Genomic DNA, 18,890 nt, shown 5'->3' on the forward strand with positions numbered 1-18,890 from the left:
GGATTTGAGAGAGAAGGGATACTTTATATTTATGGCTGAGTTCCTTATTTGTTAACCTGATACTATCACATTGTTAATTGGCTATACCCCAATACAAAATAAAATGTTAAGAAAGTAAAAACAAACAACAACTCTATCTCTCTCTCTATCCATATATCAGAAGTTGTGATGGACCAAGAATTACGAGGAAATTAAGCCTGGACTGGAGTTTAAGATACTAATTTTCTTTTAGGATGGGAGAGGAAAGGATAAAATGAACTAGGAAAGAAGCAGCTTTTAGAGGGATCCAAAGATCAACATCTTTAAATCTATCTTGCCCTAACTATCTCCAAATTTTCTACAGTGTTCAACTTTTGGGCTTTAATCCTGATAATACTGAAGAGTCATCATGTTGGAGTTCTAATGAAGAAACACAGGTGCACTGGTTCACTGCTCACAGCTTTGATCATGGATAGTTAGAGGGGATAAACAGAGAGCCAGGAATGGGAGGTCCAGATTTCCAGTATCTCTAAATAAGGAGAAGCATTTGTGTCACTTAGAGAAAGTAATATATGAAGATGGACTGCCAGAAACAAGAAGGAAAGGGAGAAGGCTTTGTTTATAATCAAGAGATCTCCAAGTAAGGAAACAATGCTGGGATTCTTGATACTGTCTGTCTGCTGGTGGGTGGTTCCTGAATTACTGAGGTTAGAATCAGAGCCAGCTGAATTTAACCAGGTCTATATACTTCTCAGTTATCTAGAGACACTGAGACTATCCACTAGACCCTAAATGCAACCTACAGTCTTCAGTTCGGTTTCGTTGCTCAGTCGTGTCCAACTCTTTGTGACCCCATGAACCGCAGCACGTCAGGCTTCCCTGTCCTTCACCAACTCCTGGAGCTTATGCAAACTCATGTAGCTTTGAGTTAGTGATGCCATCCAACCATCTCATCTTCTGTCATCCCCTTCTCCTCCCTTCTTCAATCTTTCCCAGCATCCGGGTCCTTTCAAATGAGTCAGTTCTTCACATCAGGTGGCCAAAGTATTGGAGTTTCAGCTTCAACATCAGTCCTTCCAATGATTATTCAGGACTGATTTCCTTTAGCATGGACTGGTTGAATCTCTTTGCAGTCCAAGGGACTCTCAAGAGTCTTCTCCAACACTACAGTTCAAAATCATGAATTGTTCAGTGCTCAAAATTTTTTTATAATCCAACTCTCACATCCATACATGACTACTGGAAAAACCATAGCTTTGACTAAATGGACCTTTGTTCGTAAAGTAATGTCTCTGCTTTTTAATAAGCTCTCTAGCTTAGTCATAGCTTTTCTTCCAAGGAGCAAGTGTCTTTTAATTTCATAGCTGCAGTCACCATCTGCAGTGGTTTCAGAGCCCCAAAATATAAAATCTCTCACTGTTTCCATTGTTTCTCCATCCACTTGCCATGAAGTGATGGGACCATATGCTATGACCGTAGCTTTCCAAATACTGAGCTTTAAGCCAACTTTTTCACTCTCCTCTTTCACTTTCATCAAGAGGCTTTTGAGTTCCTCTTCACTTTCTGCCATAAGGGTGCTGTCATCTGCATATCTGAGGTTATCGATATTTCTCCTGGCAATCTTGATTCCAGCTTGTGCTTCTTCCAGCCCAGCATTTCTCATGACGTACTCTGCATATAAGTTAAATAAGCAGGGTGACAATATACAGCCTTGACATACTCCTTTCCCAATTTGGAACCAGTCTGTTGTTCCATGTCTGGTTCTAACTGTTGCTTCTTGACCTGCATGTAGATTTCTCAGGAGGCAAGTCAGGTGGTTTGGTATTCCCATTTCTTGAAGAATTTCCCACAGTTTGTTGTGATCCACACAGTCAAAGGCTTTGGCATAGTCAATAAAGCACAAGTAGATGTTTTTCTGGAACTCTCTTGCTATTTTGATGATCCAGAAGATGACGCCAATTTTACCTCTGGTTTATTTGCCTTTTTCTAAATCCAGCTTGAACATCTGGAAGTTCACAGTTCATGTACTGTTGAAGCCTGGCTTGGAGAATTTTGAGCATTACTTCACTAGCATGTGAGATCAGTGCAATTGTGTAGTAGTTTGAACATTCTTTGGCATTGCCTCTCTTTGGGATTGGAATGAAAACGGATATTTTCCAGTCCTGTGACCACTGCTGAGTTTTCCAAATTTGCTGGCATATTGAGTGCAGCACTTTCACAGCATCATCTTTCAGGATTTGAAATAGTTCAACTGGAATTCCATCATCTCCACTAGCTTTGTTTGTAGTGATGCTTCCTAAGGCCCTGTAGTCTACTTGCCTCAAACTGATTAGGAAAACAGAAAAGGGAAGCTTGTTTCCATATTCCTTTGACCCCTAGGTGTTGATATAAATGTTCTTCCCCTTCTTTTCTTTTTCTCCAACAGCCATGGAAGAAAACCAGAATCTCATCCTACTGATAGTAAAATAACCAATCTGCTGCCATTTTTGAGATCTGTGTTTGCTTTTCTAATGTTTCTCTGATTGTAACCCTTCCATGCTTAATGTTATTCTGTAAATGTTATCAATACTTAAAACATAAAAATAAAGATTTTTTACATACTTGACAGTATCTCTTCCACTGAGTCTAAATTCAAGGGAAATATATATCTGGTAATGTACAAAGGAGCTGCAAAAGGAACATGGAAAACGAGGCTTGCTGACCACACGTGGGGATAAGAAACTTTGCGGATGGCAACAGCACAATCTAGTTCTAAGTAGGACTCTCAAGAAACAGGTTCTTTCAGCACCAGTGACAAAGAAAATCTCATCAAGTTGGATTTCACACAGACACAGGTCTGTAATTCAGCTGAGGCAAACAGCAGGGAAAGTCATTTCCCTGCCTACTTCAGCTGACAAAATGATGCCTCTTTTCTTGTTTATGGTTTGATGTTTCTCTTTTGCTTTTAAAGGGTGAATGAAATACAGAGATTGCATCTATCTCTAAAGAAAGGGAAAGATGTGTTTGGTTGGAGAGACTGGAAGAAACACTTCAGTTAGCTTCTCTGGGTCCTAATCTAGACTAGGTTCTAATATCACAATTTGCTCTATTGTTGAGGGAGAGATTGTTCAACATGTCTCCTGTAAGTAGTAAAAACGATTACACAGCTTCAGCCCACATGTGGGCCCGTGGAATGCCCTAGGGTTGAATTCAAACACGTATTAAGACATGAGAATTTTCAGTAATGCTCAATATTTGTACAGGCAACATCTAATTACTGGAGTTTTTCATTGTTATTGTTGTTTTAAGTAAAAAGTTTGCAAAATCTAATACACAAGGTAACATCCTAAACCTTAACTGGATTTTCAGTCTTATAACTTGAGCAATCAAATCAATATTAAATCATTCTTATATGATTTTTCCCCTATTCTGAAACCTTAGATGGTTTGAAGATTCTAATTCTCACAGTTTTTTTGCTTTTTTAGTTTGATGCTGGTGGATTTTTCTAATCAGAACCTCTTATGCTATGCTACAACACTTTGGCTTATTCTTGACTCTACTTTGGTTATGTTCCTCCTATCTCACCTATTACCTATTTATCCAGTTCAAATAAGATGTAAGGGCAAGCCAAAGTCCACAGTAATATTTTATCTCTTATCAGAGTCACTGAGCTGGTCAATAATTTCTAGGTTCCTAAGCATTAATCTATTCCTACTAAATTAATATCTGAGGTTTGTCCCCAAAATCTGTGTTTTTAAGAAACTCTGAAGTTCTACATACATGAAAAAATCTGAGAAGCCCTGCTTGTAAGCTCTTTAGAGAATTTATCTTGTACTGCTAGAATGTGCCTGGCTACTGAATGTTTGATTAATACTTGCATAAAATGAAATAAACTCACACACTAATTCATTTAAACAAACACCAAATAGACACACTATCATGTATAAAATAGGTAAACAAGGACCTGCCATATAGCATAGGGAACTGTAATCAATACCTTGTAATAGCCTACAATAGAAAAGAATTTGAAAAAGTATATGCACACACAAGTGGCTGAACCATGCTAAGAGATTGCATCTATTTTTTTCCTTCATCAAAAAATCGAAGTTAGTCCATTTTGATCTAACTCAAGACTTGAGATTGCTTTCTGACTTTCTTTTGGCTAGTCATACGAATCAGGATAAAATGGGGAAGCCAGACAGTTTGATATGGTCCAGAATCATCTGTAGTCTGTTTCCTATCCCCGCTTCGACCTTGTCAGATCTCTGTCCATAATCTGTAAAACTACCTTCTCACCTTCAGAATATGAAAGTACTTGGACAGAAGTGCTGTGTCCAATGTATAATCTCCTTCTTTGTCTTTCTTAGCATAGATTATGCTATTCTCTGAGCTAATGTGATCATCCAGATGACTTATCTTAAAAGGCACAATTCATCTGTGTTTTCTAAGTTGCAAGCAAAAGTACAAATTGTGACCAAGATTAATTTGCCAAGTGTTAAATTCCTTATTTCCCTTTCATGTGTATATACAACATGCAAATCTATTGTACCACAGAGTAGTCTGGATTGCGTGTGTGTGTGTGTGTGTATGTGTGCACGTGCTCAGCCATGTTTGATTCTGTGACCCCATGGACTGTAGCTTGCTAGGCTCCTCTGTCCATGGGATTTGCCAAGCAGGAATACTGGAGTGGGCTGCCATTTCCTCTCCAGGGGATGTTTCCAACCCAGGGAAGATCAAACTCACATCTTTTGCATCTCCTGCATTGGCAGATGAATTATTTACCACTGCACCACTGGGAAGCCCAGGACCTAAATAAAATAATGTGACTTTAAAAATGTATATATTGCTTTTATTGACGATATCTAATTCCACAATTTTATTTTTATCTTAAACTCAATATATTTTAAAAACAAAAACAAACTCTTCACTGTCTCCCCTTTTAGGTGATGATCAGCACTGAAATATTAACCACAATAGATTTCTAACTTAGTAGTTATAACAAAAGTTATACTGATATAACAAAAGTTATGTCATATACTCAGTATTTCCTATGTCCCCAGATACAAATACTAAATATTTACTAGTTGTTATTTTATTAAAAACTCAATTCTACAGAATACTGAACCATTAATACCACCATTTACATATGAAGATAATCAGGTTTAGGAAGGTAAAGGAATTTGCCCAAAGTTACACAGCTAACAATTCTCAGAGACATGAATTGAACACAACTCTCTTTGACACTAAATTCAGAGCTATTAAACCTTGGAAACATAGCAAAGTCATTCCTCCAATCAAGAATCATCAATGGAGATAAAACTTAATATTAGTCAGAATCAACATGTCAAAAACAATCTGAAATAAATGAGATTTTGGACCTTCTGAAATTAAACTAAAACAGAATGTTAAAATTTTAAAAAGTCACACATTTATGGTTGTGTACTTTGATGGGTTGGAGAAGGCAGTGGCACCCCACTCCAGTACTCTTGCCTGGAAAATCCCATGGAGCCTGGTGGGCTGCAGTCCATGGGGTCGCTAAGAGTCAGACACGACTGAGTGACTTCACTTTGCCTTTTCACTTTCATGCATTGGAGAAGGAAATGGCAACCCACTCCAGTGTTCTTGCCTGGAGAATCCCAGGGACCACGGAGCCTGGTAGGCTGCCCTCTCTGGGGTCGCACAGAGTCGGACACAACTGAAGCGACTGAGCAGCAGCAGCAACTTTGATGGGTATATGATATATTTAATAATGAAAAGATGTATAAGAGAGAAATACATTTGCACCATCTTTTATATATTCTACAATAATTAAGTTCATATATACACCTGAAAAAAAAATCATGAAATAATTTTAAAAAATCATCAATGATTTCATGTCCTATGTCAGGGGAACAAAAAACCCTTAAGATTTAGTGATCTGGCTGCTTCTTGTTAATTTAACCCTTATTTTCACCAGTCTCTCACAGGGCTCCCCACACTCCCAGGCCATTGTCCCTAAAGTTCCTACCACGGCTCAGTGAGCTTCTGTCACCTTCCTTCACGTGGTTTTCTGCAGAATGCTCTCCTGAAAAGCATTTCCTGTCTCTCTTCCCATAATCCCACTGCTACTTCACCCTCATGATACCTTCCATATCCTGACTCTAACCACACACAGTTTAATATAGTTGCAGAATTAATATCCATACTTTAGCTCCTATAGGTAATAGTTTCTCGTTGAGTGGACTCCGGGAGTTGGTGATGGACAGGGAGGCCTGGCATGCTGCGGTTCATGGGGTCACAAAGAGTCGGACACGACTGAGCAACTGAACTGAACTGAACTGAAGTTTGCATTCATATTTTGTTTGTTTGTTTGTTTGTTTTTTAAATTAATTTTATTTTATTTTTAAACCTTACATAATTGTATTAGTTGTGCCAAATATCAAAATGAATCCACCACAGGTATACATGTGTTCCCCATCCTGAACCCTCCTCCCTCCTCCCTCCCCATACCATCCCTCTGGGTCGTCCCAGTGCATTCATATTTTATCTAAAGTAAACTTATTCATTGAAAACAGGGTCTGTGGGTTCACAATTTGTCTTTTACCTGAAAACAGAATATAAAACTCATAGAAAGCTCTGAATAAATTCTTTTCATATAAGTGATAATAAATGAGAACTAATTTTAAGCATGAAAAATGACCACATGAATTTTTAGAAATTTCATATTGGTTTAAGTTACTTCAAAATAGTAGAAAAGGGATCAAACACATATTTTTCCAATAGTTATTGAGATGTTTGACAATTCAGCTTCAGTAGGAGTTTAATTATAAAACGAAAGTAATAAAAGATGAAAAAAATCTAATCCAAAAGATTTCTGCACTATACTGAAAGACAGATCAATAATAATAAATTGGATTTTTAGCCTTTGGGAATACATGGGTACCAAAAAGAAAAAGCAAACCTTAGAAAAGATATTCTGGGCTATCTCTAGTGAATAAACAGCATTAGTTTAAAATCAATGTTATATTTCACTGGAATGAAATAAGATGTATTAGAACCTCAGCAAGATAAACAAATGCTTGATGTCTAATAATAACTCTAATAGATAAAAGTTTTTTAAGGGCACATGTGTGACCAAAATATTGGAAGGAGGGCCAATTCAATGGTTAATGTCATTAAGTTATTTAGAATCACTGACAAAAATATAACACTTCCCAAACTCTTGGCCAGGGTCAAGCCTAGGTGAACGATGAAAGAGATGACATATGAATACTTCATTTTCCTTTTCACTCTCTTCCCTCCACTTTATACCACAGTCATCATGAAGCTAGTGAAGCCAAGCTTTGTTGTAGTTTAATCACTAACTTGTGACCAACTCTTTTGGGACCCCGTGGACTGTAGCCCATCAGACTCCTCTGTCTATGGGATTTCCAAGGCAAGCATACTGGGGTGGGTTGTCATTTCATTTTCCAGGGGATCGTCCCATCCCAGGGATTAAACCTGAATCTCCTGAGTTGGCAGGAGTATTCTTTATCACTGCACCACCTGGGAAGTCAAGCTTTAGGATCTCCATTTGACTCAGGCCCCATCTAATTCTCTACATTTGTACCCAGTAGGTCAGTGTATTTAAATTCCTTTTCTTATGGAGGGCCCTCCAAACTGTTTAAACTTCAGGTCTCACAATCCTTGGTTAGTCCCTTGACCATAAGCAAACACTCTCTTGGAATGTAAGAAACTTTTAAGATTCTGTTTGGCAAAGATTTCCTTTATTCTGATTATCTGAAGGTCATTTATTTATGTTCCAAAGAACAGAGACAAATTCTCCTTATCTCCTGTCATGTGGGGAGGAGGAAGGACATTTGAGGGAACATGGAAATAAACAAGACAGTCTCAGGCAGTAAAGGTTCAGGTTGCATTGGAATATCTGTAGAGTTTTCAGGGTATCGACCTAACTGGAAGTTGAAAGACCGAAAAGGGAAGCTTTAGGCATCAAAATATTTAATTTCTTCCTTGGCAGTAGAAATATTGGTCTTTTACTTCTAGAATGACTGTAACTTCCTATCTCTTGTTCTATGACTTCTGTCACTAATAACTGAATATATCACACTTTCCTTTGGGTATTTTTTCATTACCTATTTCTTGCAACTTTGTGGTTCCCTACATTCATCTTACACTTTTTGCTGTAAGTAGTTCATTCTATCTCGGGTTTACCATTCCCAAGATAAGCAAGTGATTGGTTCTAACTGATGTTATTCCTGTTGAGTCAAAGCTTGCAAAGTAAATCATCTGGGAAATCATTTTCTAGCCATAAATTGGCTGCCCATGGATAACATGTCCTGCCCTAGCCAAATGGATATCTGGGTGTGAAGAGATGAGGACAGAACCAGACTACTTGTGCAGAAAATGCCATTGGCAATTATAACTCCCTTGGCAGGGACTGTGGATAGAAGAGTTTCCTTCAGAAAAAAAATACTAGATATGGCAGTCCTTGAGCTAGTCAATATAGTCTTTCATCTTTACTTAGGAAGCTAGGCACATTAGGAACTTAATCAATTTTGCTTTTCTCTTCCGGGATTTTCCAAAAGTATAATAGAATCCAAGATTTCAATATATCCTCACCTGCCCATTTATGCCCCACTCACCAAGGATAAAACTGTATTCACAAACAAGATAAAACAAAACTAGTTAGTTCTTTTTGGTCTGTTTAAAGTTGTTTTCAACTCAGTTATTCACAAATAAAGTTTTCTTCTTCCTAGATATCAAATAGCTTACCTGGTGGCTCAGATGGTAAAGAATCTGTCTGCAATGCCAGAGACCTTGGTTCAATCCCTAGGTTGGGAAGATCCCCTGGAGAAGGAAATGGCAACCCACTCCAGCGTTCCTGCCTGAGAAATCCCTGAGACAGAAGAGCCTTGCAGGCTACAGTCCATGGGGTCACAAAGAGTCACACACGACTGAGTGACTAACACTAGATATTGAATCATCAGAAGAAAAGACTTGAGACCCTATTTCAAGTCTTTGAAACATCTATTTGATGTTGATGAAATCATCAAAGATTTGATGAAACTTGAGACATCTATTTCAAGGATGCCTTACATAGATCTACTTTTACATTTTTCTTTTTTTCTCATAGCACATGATTTTATCCTTATATCTACATAAAATGTAATTCTTCTCAGTAATATAAACAGTTGAAAACATATTTTCTTATATTTTCTTATTTTTTTAATTTTCATAGGCTTAATGATAATAGAAATAACAATATTTTGTGATTTATTAAATTAATAATAATGCAAGTATACAACTTGCTATTTGTGTCAGAAACTGTACTGGCATTCCCATGTATTATCTCTCTTGCTGCTGCTAAGTCACTTCAGTTGTATTCGACTCTGTGTGACCCCATAGATGGCAGCCCACCAGGCTCCGCCATCCCTGGGATTCTCCAGGCAAGAACACTGGAGTGGGTTGCCATTTCCTTCTCCAGTGCATGAAAGTGAAGAGTGAAACTGAAGTCGCTCAGTCATGTCCGACTCTTTGCAACCCCATGGACTGCAGCCTACTAGGCTCCTCCATCCATGGGATCTTCCAGGCAAGAATACTGGAGTGGGGTACCATTGCCTTCTCCGATTATCTCCCTTAATCCTCCCTAAAACCTCTGAGGTAGATTCTATTCATTTTATCATATTACAGATGAGGAAATGGAGACTCAGGGCTATTAAGCAATTTGCTCAGTTAATAGGCAGAGTTGTTGTGATTTAAACCAGGACGCCTCATTCTATAGCAGCAACTTTCAAATTTGGCTAGACACTGGAATTACCTGAGGAGCTTTAATACCCTGGGTCCCTCCCCCAGAGTTTCTGATTTATTGATCTTACAAGTATTTTTTTTTCCCCTCTCCCTAGGTGATTCTAATATGCATCCAAGCATGTAACTACTGCTCTACAGCCTAAGTTATTAAACACTAGGCAATAAATGAGTTAATGAACAAGCTATCTCCTCATTGTCCATTTTTTAAAATAAGTATGGACTGACAGTTCCATTTAAATAAAAATAACAATAATATTTAATTGGCCACTCAGAGAAAATAATGAAACCAATTTCGTCAAAATTGATTTACCCTGACTAGACCACTTGTCAAAGAGTTAATGCTATTTCCCAAAGAGAGGCAGTGAGTGGATTCTGTAAATGGCCAGGTCAGTCTCATTCACTTTTTCATGTGGACAGGGACTGAACAGGGAAGCTACAGACGGCATCAAACTGACTTTAGCTGTTCAAATGGGCCCCTTGGTCCATTTCTTTGTTTTATGCTTTCCAATTCCCTCACCCTATTACCCATAATGCCTCGTTCCTCCTTGCTTTGTCTCTGCTGCAGAGTGGGAGCCGCACTGCTTTCAACAATTAACAGAGTAGGCTCTGGAGCCAAATCTTTTCTATTAGTCACAGTCAATCTGAAGATACAGATAAAAGAACCTAGATAAAACTGTAAATACTAATCAGGCACTAATTCTCTATGTGTTAGTCACTAAACTGATAGTAGAAAATGAGTAAGAGAAATTTCAAAGCACTAATAACCTTGGAGGGAAAATGTGAAGACAAATGGGGAAGGATGAGTTGTAAAGTTTTAACTTGTTTCTTGGTGTGTGTGTGTGTGTGTGTGTGTGTGTCTATCTCCTAGTGTTTGTAATTCAGTATGATCAAGCTAAAGTTTGAGAACCACTGCCTTCTTCAACTAGTCCTACCTGTTCCTCAGAGGGCTGAGAAATAATGCATAAACAGACAATGGTGAGACCACGGGTGGTGATGAAACTGACCCACACATAATGCAGCCGCAAGTATAGGCAGCCAAAAAACAACCTCTGCAGCAATCAACCTAGAGGCAGGACTTGGAAAATGACTGTCAGTTTCCCTAACTTTTATCCCTCAAAAGTTGGTTTGCAACTCAGAACGAACTAGAAAAAAGATAAATATGCTTCTTGAAACAGTCACGGGAGATGACCTGCTTCTACTTGGCCCACCCTCAACTTTTCCATACCAACAACATGCAACCAGAGCATATCTCAAGTTTTATGCCTTCTCACTGTAAAGCTTTCCCACTCTGCCTGCTTTTGAGTCACCGTCAAACACAAGTGGGGTGGTTGATGCCTTTACAGCAAGATCTGAATAAATAACCTCTATTTGTTCTTTCTGACGAGTCTTCACTTATTTCCACAGAGCAAGAGGAGGAGGCATCTGTGCTGTGCTGGAAATTTGAGCCCATCCTCTCCAGACAGGTGAGCTTTCCTGTATATGTTTCCTTGAATCCCCTTGTCTCTCCCCATTAAGATGTCTTCAGGGAGGCAGCAGCCATGACTACAGAAGGGGTGATTGAAACCTGCAGCGAGTTTGGAAAGATTAGCTTGATCTTCTGCCAATGTCACAGTGGTGTTTGAGTAAGAACCTCAGACCTCAGCAACAGTCTCAAAAGAGGGATGAACTCCTGAATTTAATCACCTTTACACCTGACATAAGAAAAACCATATCATCCATAGAATTGACCTGGAAATTATGAGTCATTTTTTTCTTCTTCTTAGCATCATACAGAAGGAGGCTTCAAGACAGAAACCAAGTTCAGCTAGGGGAAAATAAAGTTTTATTTTGATCCAGTTCACTACTTAAGTGGTGCTAACTTGAGTTGGCTACTCAAAAATTTGGAGGAAAGGGCATATTTGCTCTGATAGAGGGAAAATCCCACACCTGATTCATGGAGAAGACTATATTTTGAGCAAGAAATTTGAGAAGAGGTTTGATATATGCACGTTTGCTGCTGCTAAGTCGCTTCAGTCGTGTCCAACTCTGTGCGACCCCTGAGATGGCAGCCCACCAGGCTCCCTCGTCCCTGGGATTCTCCAGGCAAGAACACTGGAGTGGGCCCCCATTTCCTTCTCCAATGCATGGAAGTGAAAAGTGAAAGTGACCTTTACCTTCCCTCTAAACCCCAGAGCTATTAGCACAAACACCTTGTTAAGTTAACCGCAGAAGATAAGACAACAATAATACAGAAATCACCATGGTGACCATGCCCCAAGCCTTCACTGGCTGAACCAGCTCAGTGGTGAGAATATGATATTATGATGTAATGCACCCCAGTCATTTCATACCAACCCCGAGACATCACTTCACTCATAACTTCCTAGATGTGAAGATGAGCTTCTTTTGGATTTCTACAATTATTAAATACGTGTCTGAACAATTTTAAAAGGGCATAACCAAATACCAAAAGAAACTATTTCTTATTAAGGCTGACTAATAAAAAAATGTCTTTTCCTACTACCTAACCTACATTTCTTGAACAGAAACTGGGTCTTTTACTGAATTCATTGTTCCTCTTCATCTACGAAACTGATGTTTTAAAGATTTTTTTTTTTTTCTAGAAGAATGAAGCAGAATTAGCACAAGTAATTAGCAGGTTTAGTTAGAATTTAGAAACTGAGAGGCAAACGAAATTAAAGTTGGGCAAATAAACTAGTAAAAGGTGCTAGAGTAGTGTGTGCTTGTTAATTAAGTGTTGTTATTCAATGTGTCAGCAATACCAACCCAACACTTTGTGTAGTTTAGAAACACAGAGGAGGAAAGGCTGATGCCCAAGGGAGCAGAATGGGAAGGTGTTGAGTGTGGTGTGAACTTCCTGGGACGGCATGAAGAAGCAGGCATCTCTGGGATTGTTCCAGCCTTCCCTTACAGTGACCTGCCTTTCCTTTCAGTGAAAGCCCCAAGGTGGCGTGGGAGAGGGAGTCTGAACTGCTTCTAGACTTTGGCAAAGCTATGCTTGGGAGCCTTAGATGTCAATATCCGGTTATAAGAGGTTATCTTAGCCTGTTTGGACTCTAGGATAAAGTACCACCAAGTGGGTGGTTTATCAACAACAGATATTTATTTCTCACAATTCTTGAGGCTGGAGATCTGAGATCGGGGTCCCAGTATTGTTGGGATGAATGAAGGCTCTCTTCCAGGTTGCAGACTTCACTGTGTCCCCATATGGAGGAAGACCTAACTTCCTAGGGCCTCTTTTATAAGGACATTGATCCCATTCAAAAGCACTCTGCTCTCATCACCTAATCACCTCTCAAGACCTGACCTCCTGACACCATCATTGTGGGCATTTGGTTTTCAGCATAGAAATTTTGAAGGCACACGCACTCTGACCATAGCAGAGGCCAAAGTGTTCATAAAAAAGCTAAGCTTATTGATTAGTGTGCCATAACAGCTGCCGTAAGTGCCCCGAACAGGGTGGCTTAAGCAACTGAAATTTCTCACAGTTCTAGTGGCTGGAAAACAGACCTAGGTGCTGGCAGGGTGGTTTCCTCTGAGGCTTCTCTCCCTGGCTTAGAGACAGCGTCTTCTCCCTGTAACCTTCACATGGTCTTCCTTCTGTATGTGTCCTGATCTCACACTATAAGGACATCAGTCATATTGGATGAAGGACCATCCCAATGACCTCACTGAACTTTAATAACCTCCTTAAGACTTGATTTTATTTTTTTAAAGTCTTATTTGAATTTGTTAAAATATTGCTTTGGTTTTATATTTTGGTCTTTTGGCTGTGAGGAGTCTGGGATCTTAGCTCTTCAGCCAGGGATTGAACCCACATCCCCTGCACTGAGGGCAAAGTCTTAACCACTGAACCATCAGGGAAGTCCTGAAACTCAATTTTAAATACAGTTACATTCTGAGTTACTGGGGGGTAGGCCTTAAACACATGACTTTTGGGGCACAGAATTATGCCCATTCAGCCTGCTGGAGAATTTTGTATTTTTAAATAAATGGAGAAGGAAACCATTTATTTAAAAATAATAAACTAGCTTCTCATGAATACACAAGTCATCTTTTCTGGAATTGTCCAGATGCTTTTATAACCCCCACTTTCTAGCAAAACTGGTCAGTGAAGGCAAGAGAAATTACAATCACTAAAGTGATTAAATCTGTATTCAACCCAGGTATCCCCTGCTCACAATTTTTCCTCTGTTCCACTCTTCTCTTGCCCTGTCCACAGAAGATAGAATAGAAATGCAGAAATTTGTGGTGTCTATACTCAGAGATTGCATTCTAATGATTCTTTTTCTTAAATTTTTAAAAATTTATTTATTTTTGACTGCACTGGGTCTTCACTGACGCTAGGACTTTTTTCTAGTTTCAGCAAACAGAGGCTGCTCTCTACTTGTAGTGTGCAGGCTTCTCACTGCAGTGGCTACTCTTGTGGAGCAAGGGCTCTGGGGCACATGGGCTTCAGAAGCTGTGGCACATGGGTTCAGTAGTTGCAGTTCCTGGGCTCTACAGCACGGGCTTGATAGTTGGGGCACACGGGCTTAGTTGTTCCACAGCATGTGGGATCCTCCCGGATCAGGGATCGAAGCCGTGGTTCCTGCATTGACAGGTGGATTCTTTACCACTAAGCCACCAGGGAAGCCCTCTAGTGATTCTTACTGTGTGTTAAATACTAATTTTCTTGATTGGTGGATGATTTAATTACTTAAATGTTTGAAATCATTCTTAGTTTTTCTTTATTTCATTATTTGATGCTGGGTAATCATGCACCCAAGTTTAAATCACTGTCTTCTTGTATGTATGTATGTGTGTGTGTGTGTGTGTGTGTGTATATATATATATATAAATATATATATATGTATGTATGTACAGGAGTGGATTGCCATTTTCTTCCCCAGGAGATCTTCCCAACCCAGGGATTGAACCCAGATCTCCCACCTTGTAGGCAGAAGCTTTACCATCTGAGCCACCGGGGAAGTCGTATATATATATAGAAGAATTTTATACCTGGAAAGGTAATATTCCTTTTGAAGGTATTCATCATTTTGAGGGTACTATCTTGTAATGGAATCCACAAAGAAAGAGAATATATCTTATTAAAACACTGTGTGACCTAATTCTAATTCTGGCTGTGTGACCTTTGGCAAGTCACTTAATGTCTCTGAACTGCACATTCCTTGTTGGTTAAAATGTGATAATGTAAGAGAAGAAGTAAATGAGATACTGTATGTAAATCAAAAAGCATGCTGCCCAGTATATTGCTTTTCTCTACTCTAGGTTAATTATGCAAGTGAAATGAAACAAAATTTGTAGCCTAAGGAAAATAGAACAGGGTGTAATTTTTACAAATCTATATTTTCCCCAGTTGTGCAGGGTCATCTGATAACTCTGAGCACAATAAAAATGGAAATGGGGCCAGAACTTCATATTTCCTAAATTATAATTTTCCAGGTCACCTCTCTGCATCTTAAGATAAACCTGGTACTCAAAACAGAATTGTGTGGAAGATGGGGAGGCACAGGGAAGCAGAGACAGGAACGCAGGTGAAGAGAGGCCCTAGCACACCATCTTGGGACTTCGTGCTTTATGCTGACTTTGGCATATCAGGATGTAAACCGAACTTGAGGAATCTGCCACCAATTCTAGCTTTTACTTCCAAGACTAGATGTGGGGCAGTTTCTATAAAAGAATTTTCTCTTTGAATTATTTTAAAACTATGTTGAATACTTACTGTTGATTTTGTGTAAAATATATTTTCTTTTATTTATTTTTTGAATGCCAGGCACTTTAGATTTAAGGACTTGGGAAACAGTTCTAAGCAGATAAAGACAAATATGCCTGCCCTCACAAAGCTTATAATTTCAAAATTGTCTTTTTCGAACTGTGTTAAGATTCAGTCATTTGTTTTTAATGCCATGGTAGAGTGTAGCTGCTCTTAAACATTATGACCTCTTAGCACTCTTAAAAATTTTAAGAACCACAAAGAAATTTTGTTTATATAGGTAGGTATTTTAACTATTAGGGTTTACTATATTAAAAATTGAAACTAAAGATTTTAATATATTATTAATTTATAAAACAAACCTAAACACATTATGTACCCCAAATAACATACTTTATGCAAAAGAAATATATTTTCTAAAACAAAGAAATAGTGAGAAGAGTCACATTGGTTTGCATTTTTGCAAATCTCTTTTCTGTCTGGTTTAACACAATGACTGGATTTTTATGTTTGCTTCTTTAATCTGTTGTATCTATAGAATGCAGTCTTTGGAAAAACTTCTCTGTATTTGAGATTTTGAGGAAAAAAAAAGGCAAATCACAATACTGTATGGCTGATTCCTTAATTTGAACAATTCCTTTTCAGTAATTGCAGTTCAGTACAGTATTAGGAGTGAATATGTGGCTTCTGTTCATGATTCAGACTCTTTGAGTTTATAAATTCCCTGCAATTGTCTTGAGCAGATGAGCCTGTAGCCTTTCCAGTCTAGGTTAACTTCAGTTTTCCATGACCTTTCACCAAGCATAAACACATCAAAGATGCTAATGATTAAAATAAATGTGGCCTGTTATGTTATCTAAACAGTGTTCTTTCTTTGGAAGCCCAGGATGGCAGTCAAAGCACTTCCTGGAGACCATCATGGCCTTGAGGTAAGCTTTCACTGGCCTTATAAGGCCAAAGATGGGTTGCTAATAAATCAGGTAAGTGCTGGGTGTTGGAGTAAGTGGTTTCATATATAGTATTTCATGTCATGCTAGTGATTTTTGTTAAGAGAAGCACTGCCTCCAGTTCTTTGTTGCAAGGCTTGCATTTGTACCAACCCAAACATACAGTCATTGTCATGACTCTCTTTATGTTTTCATAGCACTTTTTTCTATCTAAAATTACCTTATTCATACTTTGTGTCATCAAATGTTCAAATTACCACACAATTGCACTCATCTCACATGCTAGCAAAGTAATGCTCAAAATTCTCCAAGCCAAGCTTCAACAGTATGTGAACTGTGAACTTCCAGATGTCCAAGCTGGATTTAGAAAAGGCAGAGAAACCAGAGATCACATTGCCAACATCCACTGGATCATCAAAAAAGCAAGAGAGTTTCAGAAAAACATCTACTTCTGCTTTATTGACTATGCCAAAGCCTTTGTGTGGATCACAACAAACTGGGGAAAATTATGAAAGAGATGGGAATACCAGACCATCTGACCTGTCTCCTGAGAAATCTGTAATGCCGGGCTGGATAATGCACAAGCTGGAATCAAGATTGCTGGGAGAAATGTCAATAACCTCAGATATGCAGATAACATCACCCTTACGGCAGAAAGCAAAGAAGAACTAAAGAGCCTCTTGATGAAAGTGAAAGAGGAGAGTGAAAAAGTTGACTTAAAACTCAACATTCAGAAAACTAAGATCATGGCATTGGGTCCCATCACTTCATGGCAAATAGATGAGGAAACAATGGAAACAGTGAGAGACTTTATCTTTTTGGGCTCCAAAATCACTGCAGATGGTGATTGTAGCCATGAAATTAAAAGACACTCACTCTTTGAAAGAAAAGTTATGACCAATCTAGGCAGCATATTAAAAAGCAGAGACATTACTTTGCCAACAAAGGTCCATTTAATCAAGGCTATGGTTTTTCCAGTGGTCATGTATGGATGTGAGAGTTGGACCATAAAGAAAACTGAGCACAAAAGAATTGATGCTTTTGAACTGTGGTGTTGGAGAAGACTCTTGAGAGCCCCTTGGACTTTAAGGAGATCCAACCAGTCCATCCTAAAGGAAATCAGTGCTGAATTCTCATTAAAAGGACTGATGCTGAAGCTGAAACTCCAATACTTTGGCCACCTGATGTGAAGAATTGACTCACCTGAAAAGACACTGATGCTGGAAATGATTGAAGGTAGGAGGAGAAGGGGATGACAGAGGATGAGATGGTTGGATGGCATCACCGACTCAATGGACATGAGTTTGAGTAAGCTCCAGGAGTTGGTGAAGGACAGGGAAGTCTGGCATGCTGCAGTCCATGGGTTCACAAAAAGTCAAACTGAACTGAACTGATACTTTATTTATCATCTGCACAGCCATCTTATCTGACCCTCCACCTTCTCCCCAACATTCTCCACACCACCAGAGGTCCAGGAGTTCTGTTCCCTGAAGCATTCCCAGAAATTAGGATATCTCCCAGCAGAATAGGTGCCCAACATATGTTTGTCAAATAAGTGAAGTGGTTAATTAAGATGCTGAATATAAGGGACTCTCCAACTTGTCATTGTAGGGAAACTCTGGCTTACAGGTTATATTCTTTAATTACCAAATCATTGACACTCTGCTTTGGTGTTATTCCCATTTTTGTAGCCTCTCCTTGATCAATTACTTTTTGTTAAATGAGATGTCCTGCATAATGAACATTTTACAAAGTTATATAAAGATTAAGGGTTTCCCAGGCAGCTCAATGGTAAAGACTGTGTTTGCCAAACAGGAGGTGCTGGTTTGATCCCTGGGTCAGGAAGACTCCTGGAGGAGGAAAGGGAAGACCCCCATTACAGTGTTCTTGCCTGAGAAATCCTATGCACAGAGGAGCGTGGAGGACTTACAGCCCATGGTGTTGCAAAGAGTCAGACACGACTGAGTGACTAAACAACAGTAAAGCTCATTCCAGGCTTTGGAGGCCTAGAAATTCATCATCGACCTCAATCAATATTTATAAGAGTATGCTGAAGACCACCTAAACAGACGTTTCTGTTCCTTTGGCTCCCATCACATATGCCTTGCATAACCATCTATGTTTATTGAAAGAACTCCTGGTCTGTTTTTGTTAAACACTGACCTTCAAGTGTTTGATTTAATAAGCTGGGGAATTAGAATAAATTGTATTGGCTTGTTCCATCATCTATATTACAAAGAGCTTTAAGGAGTGGCTAGAACAACATAAAAACTCAGGGCTCCAAACATCTATCATAGAGATGAAGAGGGAAAGTCAAGGGAAAAGATTCCAGTCTTAGAGATCTGCATGTGGAATGAAGAGAACAGAAGCCCATGACTTTTAGGATCTTTCCCCCGAGTTTAAAAAAAAAAAAAAAAAAAAATTGTCAAAGGAAAAATCAACTTAGTACTTGCTTTAAAAGCAGGCAATGTTTCAAAACATGA

General features: G+C 38.9%; 1 protein-coding gene across 4 annotated transcripts in view; it reads right to left on the bottom strand.

The window, feature by feature from the left end:
- The window catches only part of KCNIP4 (potassium voltage-gated channel interacting protein 4), a 1,316,619-nt gene that overhangs the window by 370,550 nt on the left and 927,179 nt on the right, over positions 1-18,890 (bottom strand). Inside the window, exon 1 of one of the 4 annotated variants that reach the window (XM_061419783.1) lies at positions 8,710-8,868. The exons of the other annotated variants lie outside the window; for them this stretch is intronic. The gene's annotated coding sequence lies outside the window, so the exon portion shown is untranslated. Of the gene's footprint in view, positions 1-8,709; positions 8,869-18,890 lie in introns of those variants that run through there. 4 annotated transcript variants of the gene reach the window in all.

This window comes from Bos javanicus, chromosome 6 (genome assembly GCF_032452875.1).
Source record: "Bos javanicus breed banteng chromosome 6, ARS-OSU_banteng_1.0, whole genome shotgun sequence".
NCBI lineage: Eukaryota > Metazoa > Chordata > Mammalia > Artiodactyla > Bovidae > Bos > Bos javanicus.